The sequence below is a fragment of the Sturnus vulgaris genome, chromosome 2 (assembly GCF_052056855.1).
Source record: "Sturnus vulgaris isolate bStuVul1 chromosome 2, bStuVul1.hap1, whole genome shotgun sequence".
Lineage (NCBI taxonomy): Eukaryota > Metazoa > Chordata > Aves > Passeriformes > Sturnidae > Sturnus > Sturnus vulgaris.
Window position 1 is genome coordinate 99,741,258 of NC_142244.1, and position 10,195 is coordinate 99,751,452.

A 10,195-nucleotide genomic window follows, 5' to 3' on the forward strand; every position below is an offset into this window, starting at 1 on the left:
ATGGCATACAGTAATTGAAAAACGATGTGTCTCAGTCTCCCATACATGAAGCTGATACGGCTAGACTTATTTAGAAACTGTTTTAGGTCTTCAGCAGAGGTGATACAGTTGCTTATCACAGACAATAAATACATATCAGTAGGAGTTTAGGTTCAGCTGCAAAACTACTGAACTTCTCATGACAGGTTCTTCTGGAAAGTTTCTGTATCTTCCAAACAGTGGTGAACCAAAGCAATGCATAAACAAAGAGGCCAGCTGCCATTTATCCCATTTAGGGAACGTGACTATATCCATACATATTGGAAATATGGTTTTAATGCTGAAAGTGTAATTATTTCAGGACAAAACCACTGTTCACAAAAAGTTTTGTAGCAAGCTGGTGCCTCTAAAATACAAGTTGCCAGAAGTTGCTGGCAGTGAGCTGGATATGGATGAGAGCCGAGGAGAATTCCAGGAGGAGCTGGGCTCTGGAGAGGCAGCATGGAAAGAGAGCACCTGGTGGTGGAGAATTGTGACCCCCAGTCACTGTGAGCCACACAGAGGGAGACACTCCCAGCACTTACAGTCACATCCTTTCAAAGGAGATCAGCAATTCCTGGTATGAGCTTCCTTTAGGACTCCAGTAAACGCTGAGACTTTTCTTCTCATCCTGTTAAATAAACAGCAGAAACAGAAAATATCTCAGGACACCTTGGGGATGCTTGTTGGCTTTCCAAGCACAGCCATGGGATTATACGGCTGTGGGTATGGAGTTCTTGCTTGGATCAGTTTTATTTTATTTGTTACATGTAAAGCTGTGTCATGCTGGTTGCTCACCTGAAGCCACACAGTAAGAATTAAAATAGAAAAGAAATATGTAGCATTCAGGACACAATTTCCAGAGGTAATTATTTTGGTCCAGTCAAAACATTACTTTTTTCCTAAGAAATGAGGAGGGAAAAAGACAACACTTTCCCCCATGGTATCTTTCTATGCTTCTGCTGCAGCAATAGAGTTAATATATATGACATCTGCTGTACATCCTAACAAGGGAAGGTAGTCAGGGTCCTTACTAACTCATCCAAGAGCAAGAGGCTCTTTCTATGTGTTTCTTTCTATAACCTTGCAATCAAAGTCTTTATTATGGCTCAGGAATGTGACTGATACTTATATCCTAGACCTTTTCTTTACATCTACAAGCAGTTAATATAGATTAATTTTCTAGTTTTCCCATTCCAACAACTATAATAGTCTTTGTTTCTTTTCATGGAATTCCTAACCTGGAAACCAGTGATTAGTGTATATCCCACTGGCATGTTTCTATACATCGAAGGCACCATCAGGCAAGGAAATAAGAGTGTAAACCAAAATTAATCAATTAAATGAAAAAAGGGTCTTAAACTAGCATAATTTTTTTTAGTAAGTGATGAGAATTTGAGTTTTTAGGCTTTCAAGTTACTAACTTTGACTTCTGGAAAAAAAAGGGAATTTAACCCTCCAAATAGTTTCAACCCAAGTAGAAAAAGAAATTTTTTGGCTCACAGCTTCTAAAAGGATAATTCAACCTAATCTAATCTTCAGGAGCAACTAAAATTGTGATGCCAAATTTCTGTTTCTAGCCCAAATTGTTTTGTTATGCCAAAAATGTGTCTTAAAGAATTAAACTGCCTGAGGTTAAAATGTTTTCCCTGATTAACAGTGTTTGGTTAAAAATGTATTTAGGCCAATGACAAGCAAAGAAGAGTGTAATTTAACTTGAAAAGAAGTTACTGTAATGCTGAAAACCTCACTGAGAAATTTCGGATTTATAAAAGATAAAGGGAAGTGCTGACAAACCAGAACTATCACAATGCCAGAGAGTAAAATAGTCTTAAATAATGTGCATATTTTGTGAGGTATTCTTTTTATAATTGACAGTAGAAAAGTGTATACTTTGCAAATTCTAATCATGGCAAGTGCTGCAAGATCAGCAAAGGTTTATATATAACTTCATCTGCATAAAGCAACTGCAGTGAGCTACATCTCATCTAAAATTAATGAATTTACAGATCAAGCCCAGTATTCAAACACCTGTATTTAAGTGCCTATCCTACTCTCTGTATCTGAGTAAGGTGCTACCATGTGTTAAGCTCAGTATCTAGAATTACTTTTCATCAGCTGAATGAATAGCTCTTGAGATCCAGCTATCTGAACAGACCTTTTGAGATGGTAAATATTTCCTCTACTTAGACATTTTCAATTATTATTCTGCAGACAATCATGTGCTCAATCTGCCAGTCCCCAATGGTGACAGCCTTGGGTGCCATGGGCCATCTCCTTTGGCACTGACAGCCTGAGTCTGGGAACTGAGTCTCGCCTTATATTTACTGTGGTTAGTAGAGGCTCGATTCAGTTGTGTGAACCAAGGTGGGTTAAAGGAGGCTATTTCAGAGGACTCAGGATGTCAGGAGAATCTACTCAGGTGCCACAAATGTGGGTCAGGCCTTAGGGGATAACCAGGCAGCCAGCAGAAAGGCAAAATGTCTTACCTAGGTCATTTGGGTGCTAAGCTGGGGCAACTGAATGGAGCTGTCAATTTTCATTAACTCTAACAGGAACACAATAATCTGGAGCTGAATTTCTGTCTGTGCTTGTGTTTAAACTGATTCTCTAAACTCCCTCCAAGAACAGCAAAGAGAGATGTTTCCAGGGTCTCTTGCCTTAGATGTTTATTTCTGTGTGGAATAAATCTTTCTGCAGAAAATCCTCACCCACTCTGTGTTGATTAAAGAGGGAGCCTATATGAAAGGCTGCAGCAAAACAACAAAAGGGAAATGAGAAAAAATACCAACTACATTCTGTATTTTTTTTTTAGTATTTTTCGAGTATTTTTTTATTAGTTCAGATAAGGTCTATTGAGTTCACCGAAAAATCTTTTAGTGAGGACAATTGTAGGTCCAAAGATACTTCAACTCAATGAATTCAAAAGAGGTTTTGTGCAATAATACACCAGTCTGTTCTAATTTTATAGCCCACCTCTTTTAAGTCAACTACTTGGTGTACTTGTATTTGCAATACAGTGAATTTCTGGGCAATTGCTACAGGACCGTATTTCAGTACCTGAAAAATTTTGTCTTTTATGTTCTTATAGGGATACCTAGAGATTAAATCAGCCAGTTCTGTTCCTCTACAGTAATTCACTGTCATTTTCAGAAAATGCAGGGGCATGTAAACCCTCCTGCATGAGCAGGTCAGTTCAGAATTTAACCTCTGGTTATTGCTGCTGCCAAGCTATAGTAACCTTTTTTTAAAGTAAAATTGGTTCTTCCTTTGAAAGAATTTCCAGGGCAGAATCTGTGTTTCCCTCTTTCGAAAACTGGAGGTTGGTATGGGGATGATGTTACTCTTTGTTTTTTGGCTTTTTTAAACTGAGAAATCCAGTTAATTTTGTGACCAGACTGCACTCTGATTGCAAGTTCTTTGTAAGAGGTAAGAACCATAGAAGAAAATGGAAGGTGTTGTCTTTGTTTCATGTATTTTTTTTTTTACACAGAAAAAAAATCCAAAGGAAAAAGCTGCTTGCTGTGGAAAATACCATCTTTTCCTCTCTCTAAGACATAGATCTAAAAAACATGTTATTCCAGCTCTCTGGTATTTGAATAGCTGGACAGTTTAGGCTGAGTATTGTCTTTAACTAAAATATACAGTTTCTAGGTGCCAGCTAATAAAAGAAATTGACTTATACTGCTGTACTAAATTAAATTAAATTGCTGTGTTAACTAATTTTTCTCTGTACTCCAGATTAGATTGCTATGGATTTTCCCATAAAAATACTGAATGTCATCTGCATTTTAGTACTAGTCCAGACTCATCTTGACTCAGCTGTGAAGAATTTTGCTGTCAGGAAGACCTCACACTATGAAATGTGTTCACAAAACACAGTTCTTCAAGTGATTTCTAAGCATGCTTTGGTCACACTAGGTAAGAAGCATGCATGGTTTAGGATTACATACATTTTTAATGCTGTTTACCAGGAAGGGGTGTGACATTTCACAAGGTAAAGGCTTTCATTGGGTTTCAATAAGTTCGGTGCTACAATTTATTGTGAAATTGAAATAGTTTCATGCCAAGAGCATAATCAGTATAAGATTGGGATTTGATAAAATATGAGTTTGAGGGAGTAAATTGTAAAAGGAGTTAGCAGTAGGGTCTGGCTAAAAATGGGCATCTTAGCTTTTAGGAAAAGGAGAATACTTATTTTTGATTCAGAGCAGATTCATGTTTCAGCTAAAGCTTCAGGCCTCCTTTTGATCCATTTGAATATGACAAAGGACTTCACTGGGTAAGACAGCAGCTGAAAAGAAAACCTTCATTATTATTTACTTTCCCACAGTGATCACCCAGTAACCAGAGAAAGTGCCCTTGCAGGCTGTTCCATGTGCCAGGAGGACAGGGCAAGGGGGAGGATTCATGGATTCCTGGATTCACCCTGAGGACAAGATGCCAAAGCCCCTTTCAGTGCAGCCACAGTGCTTCTCCTGGCAGCCCATTTCCCAGGTGAGCAGGGACCCCATAACATTTAGGGGAGATCTAATGCTCAATGTGGAAAAAAGCAGGAGCTGTGCAGTTGTGCTCAGTTACATCCCCTCCTCCATGAGCTGTGCCTGTACTGGCTCAGTTCTGAAATCTCAGCTTGATGTTCTGATGTGAAAGCAGAAACGGAGCTAAATTGTGCAATGCAGAGAGGAGTAGCCACAGTGTGCCAGCTTGCCAGACTGCTGTGTCCTGCCCCAGCTTTTCCCCCAGACGGGTGAATGCATTCTGCTTATAAAAATAGCCCCATAATTTGTTTTAAACTCATATTTTTGAAAACATCACCCTTATGTAATTATTTACATTTTGCAAAACACATGTAACTGTGTTAGAGCCCCAAGCACTATATTTTTGTCCCTTAAGATTGGATTTCCAGTACTTGAAGAGTAAAGCCCACCTCCATACCTGATACGGAGTTTATCACTCCGTTTTTCACTTGCCAATGCATACAAACGAAGACGTAGGGAACCTTTTCAGGATGCTAATGGGGAACTCCCTGGTTTGACAGTGCTAGCAGGGTGCAAGGTAAGAGCAGAAAAGGAGGAAATTAGTCTTTCACCCTGGGAAAGCATTGCCTACTGATATAAGGAGCCATCTAATCTCAGTAGCCTTTTTAAACAGTTTGCATGAAAAGGAAAAAAAAACACCCAAACCCAACAAACAGAGGGAAGAAAGGAAGAAAGAGATTTCTGTTGCAAATTGACAGGAATGGTTGTATTGAGTTTCTGCTGATAAAATCTCTCCACAGCAAGAGTTACAAGGAACAAAAGAGGCTTTATGATTTTGTAGAGGGAGAGAAATGATGAGGCTGAGTATGCAAGCAAACTTCTCCAAACTTACCTGAGTACTTGGGGATTTGTAATTTCTGTTTCTTCATAAGCAGCACATCTACCTCTGTTTTTTTTTACAGTTATTTTGGTGAGGTTTCTTTCCATATGTGACTCAGCTATTTATGAGTGTCCAAAAGAGAGATCATACTCTATAGTCAGAGATGACAGCAACTCACTAGGCTGTTTTAAATGGGAATTAAATAATCTGGGTTAGCATACCAGCAGTATGGTACCAAGTGCAAGTTAGTTCAAGGTATGCCATACAAATAGCATTTATATATATGAATTCAAATGTTTGTCTTTCCTGCAATAGCAGTATGCAACATGGAAAGCATTTGAGAAATCCCTGAAATAAAGAAAAATATATTTAATATCAATAGACTGCAGAGAAGAAAGAGAAACTTTTAGATTATCTTTTGGGCATGAGATTAATGTTCAATGGCAGATGGTAAAACCCGGAAGTTAAAAAAAATCTAAAATTTCTTCCATCATTCTGGAACCATTCAGGTCAGAGATATCTTAAAGTTATTAATATTAGTCAACTGACACTTACTAGGTCAGTAAAGCAGTGAATATGATTTGATAAACTGCATAAAGGATAACACACAAAATTTGAGAACTTAATTCTGGCTGTTATTTCTTAAAGCAGCAAGAATGCCAAAGAAATATGAGAAGACTTAAAGCTTTCAAAACAGGACAAAATGACCTGAGATATGTAAATTAGATGTTCTGCCCTCAGGAGCATACACATTTCCATGATTCCTCCGCATGAAATCTCTGCCAGCAATATTTCTGCCATTACTATCTTTTCCTGATTTCACCTGCAGTTTCTTGAATGGATAGATTGAAATCCACTGGGGAGCCAAGAATTTCAATATAGTTTATGGAAATTTTAAAGATTTAGTTGTTTTTTTAATGGGGTTTGTTTGAAATTGTTTGAAGTTCAGAACAGGTACACAAAGACTGAAGCATAAGCTGCTATACCAATTTGCTTTGTACTATTAAATCTATTAGCTTGTATCTAAAATCTTGATATAGCAAAGCTGGTGTCTTCTTGATGAGAGTAAAGACATTGAATGAAATAAATGCATTAAAAACTGGTAAAACTGTTAAAAGATAACTACCCAGAATAATTCTAGAGGTTTGAATGCCATCTAGGTCTCCTACTTTCAGTCAACCACTTTAAATCCTTAAATATGCAATTCCAGTGAGTGCTTCTTCATCCTTCACTGATAATAGTTCTGAGTTTAACCAGCCAAATTACTTTTAAAAGGGAAGTTTTACATTCTTTATAGCTCAAAAGATTGGTGTGAGAACTTCAAAAGCTACTTTTACTTCACCAGAAAATTCCCAGCATACAAGAATCTTCCTTGCCTACTGGATGTATTTCACTCATCAGAAATGTTTTTCCTAGGCTGCTACCCTGCAAAACCAAACTTTGCATCTCAGAGCTTGTTGTTACCCATTTTTTTTTGTTCTGGGCAAGACAAAACTGGACCAATAAACTGTTTAGAAGTACTCCTTTTCTAAAGTAGCAAACAAATTTCCTCAGGTGTAGCCAGCCATCTTAAAGTCTCATCTAACAAAAAATTTGCAACATAAATAATTTTCATAATAATTGCAGGGATTAGAAAGTAATTATTATGTTTAAAGAGAAGTGCCTGGAGATAGATAAAACCCATGCCTATTGACTCTGGATTTTGGGAAGTTCTGTAAGGGTTTCCTACTGCTAATTCAACTACAAAGCTGTTGGCTGTCAATGGGGATGCTTTTCTTCTAAATAGGATAATGCACAGACACAAATTCCTGTTTATATATACTGTTCTAAACTGAATGGTCCATTGCTAAGGAACTCTTCTCAGCTGGTGCTTATGATTAACAAACTTTATCCAGGTGTCAATTTTACCACATCTTGCAACTGCTGACTACCCAGTGGAGTCTAACTTCTCTTCTGTATGGAGATACTTTTACCTATTTCTGGGTCAAGGTCAGGCAGAAGTCTTGCCTGCAAACATACCTATTTCCTGAAGGTAAATATAATATCCTTCTAATGATATAGTACTTCTGAGTGCTACTCAAGATTTTCAGAGAACTACAGGCTTTCTAGACATAAATTCAGTAACAACTTGTCTGTATTATTTTTCAATAAACAAATGTGAGTTTATATTCTTTCCAGGGCTCTGTATTTTTATCAAAGCTATGTATAAATATTATCATAAGTGGCTTTATTAATTGTCATCTTTCCAATAGCCATTAATTCTTTACATGTGACAAATATCTTTTTTCAAGGAGTTTCAAATATAGAGGTATGCTGCAATGTATAGAAAAGGGTGTAATTTTGACGAATTAATCATTATTTATTAAATAATTAGAAGTGGAAGAGAGAAGATGCAAATACAGAAATCATTGTAAATAGATGGTATAACATACAAGAGGTACTAATTCAAACTCCCTGAAACAATGTAATTCAGATGTGAAATGAAACAGAGCCAATGTATAGTAAGGAACAGATGGAATTGATGTATCTCATCATAGGAAACATTTGGAAATTATCAGAAAAACAAACAAATAAAGAGGTTGTCTTAAATCCTAGAGCTTGCTAATCACAAGCTATTGCTTAAAAGAAGCTGAAAAACTGAACTATTGTGAACAAAAAATGGCACACTTGGTACATATCATCAATAAAAATAATAAACAGAGAAAAGCTGTAGTACCCATACACTCTGAAAATGGGTTTCTCTGAATATCTCCTCTGGAGCATTTTGCTTGACTCATTCATTGAGGAGATATTCCAGGTCTTCACTCTACATTTCAGATTATGTTCTGAAAGCCAAGTATCTCACATATATGTAAAATCTTACATAACTTTTTGCTTTAGGTCTTGACTGATACTGGCCCTACCTCCTCTGTGATTCTCAGATAAGGATTTTCTGAATAATCCTAGAATGTACACAAAAGTTTCATTTAATTAATTAATTTATTTGCTTCAGTTGCTTGTCATGTTATTTTGGAATTCTGCATGTTTTTAGGATGTCTGGATGAAAGATACTAAAGGAATATATCCAATAGAAGACATTTTACATGAGCAGAGAAAGGTAGCTTTGAGTAACAACTATTTTAAGATTTATATATAATTTATGTAGTCAAGTCAAATAAAACAAATTAGGTCTCAGTTATTCCTTCATTTCTTTACCAAATTTATAGTTCCCACATGTGAAATTTTTCAGTCTTATGAGAATAGCCAAAATAGCCCTAACTACCTCGGGTTTAACTTGAATTCAAATTCTCTAATGTGCCTATTTTTATAGAAATAAAATCTCTTCATGGTTACCTTATTATTTTTCTAATTTGACTTTTTTTTTATGCGTAGTATTTTAGTCCATATACCTTAGATTTCTTTTTCTAATTTAGCTTTAGTAAAGTGGCAAGTAATAGTCTATAAAACTTTAGTGTAGGAAAAGAAAGTATAAGGAAAATATTTTCAGAAGCAAAGAACTGTGAAAACTTTGAGATAGGTACTGCAGCCTGGGCCAGACATTGTTGTCTTAATCACAAATTTGTTGTAATGGGAATGGAGACAATGACATTTTAGATCACATTGATACTCACATGACCAGAATTCATTTCAGTTTGCTTTTTAAGTTTAGTATGATGCTCAAGGTTTCACATCTGGCAGTGATGTATTGCCATATAATGGAGGTAGTAAAAATGCAGTGAAAAAAGCTACCCTGTGTCCAGCTGTTTGTTACCAGGATCCTGCTCTGGTGTAACCTTTACAACCCTGTAAGAGCCATGTTTATTAGCACTGAGCATTGAGACACAATTTAGCCATGGCAAGAGAAATGGGTGGTTTTACTCGCTCTATCAATCAGATTGTTGTTCAAAACCACCACGTGTCTGGAGCAGATAGGGTAGCTGTAGTTAATGTGGAAAGTGAAGGGTATCTGACAAACACAGCTCTTTCATGGAAGAATAGAATAGTATATTTGGGTCTGTATTTTTATATGCTTTTACTTTAGCGTTTTGCTTATCTTCTTAAGACCTTTATTGATCATAACCAGAAAGGGGACTGGGATTAGGAAATTTTACAGCTGCATTATACGAACTTTCTCAACAAACATCTTCAAGAAACTGTTCCAGGGGGATTTTAGAGATACATTTGTTTCCGGATAGTTCCTGTGCACTCCTGCTCTTCTTAGGTATTCCCAACAAGGAATGAGCTTAGAAAAGAAGAAGTACGAAACTAATTTATAGGAGTTCAGTGAAAGACACTTGGATATTCTGACAAAGGAAACTGTTCTAGAAATTATTTGTAAGCATAGTCAAAGCAGGGGAAATCCTCTGAGCATTCACCATAACGGATGCGTCCATGATGTGCGTTATACCTTCCCCAATGAACTACACAGAAAATAAGGAAACAAATTGAGTTTTTTGTGCTCTTTTGCTTCAAAATCTGTATTCATAGATTTGTTCACTGTGTTTCTATTCTTTCTTGATATGACATACAGGAATAACATTAATTATTTCTTTTAAGATTTCTGGGAGGGAAGGGAAATGTCCAAAATATAGGGAAGAAAATGCAACTCTACTGGCCCTACTGGTCTGGAAATTATTTAACTGCATGTGGTACAGGCATTTAAATTCAGAGAAACTTTTTTTGTGGTTAGTGCATTCACAGCCAGTGTTGGAAGTTTTTCTCTGTTCTTTTATTTTTCTCCAGATTCCATCCAGTGATGCTTTTAGAAATGCTAGAAAATTAGAAAATAAACCCATTATCTCCTTCTACTTTCAACTAACTGTCAATCAAACTTCCC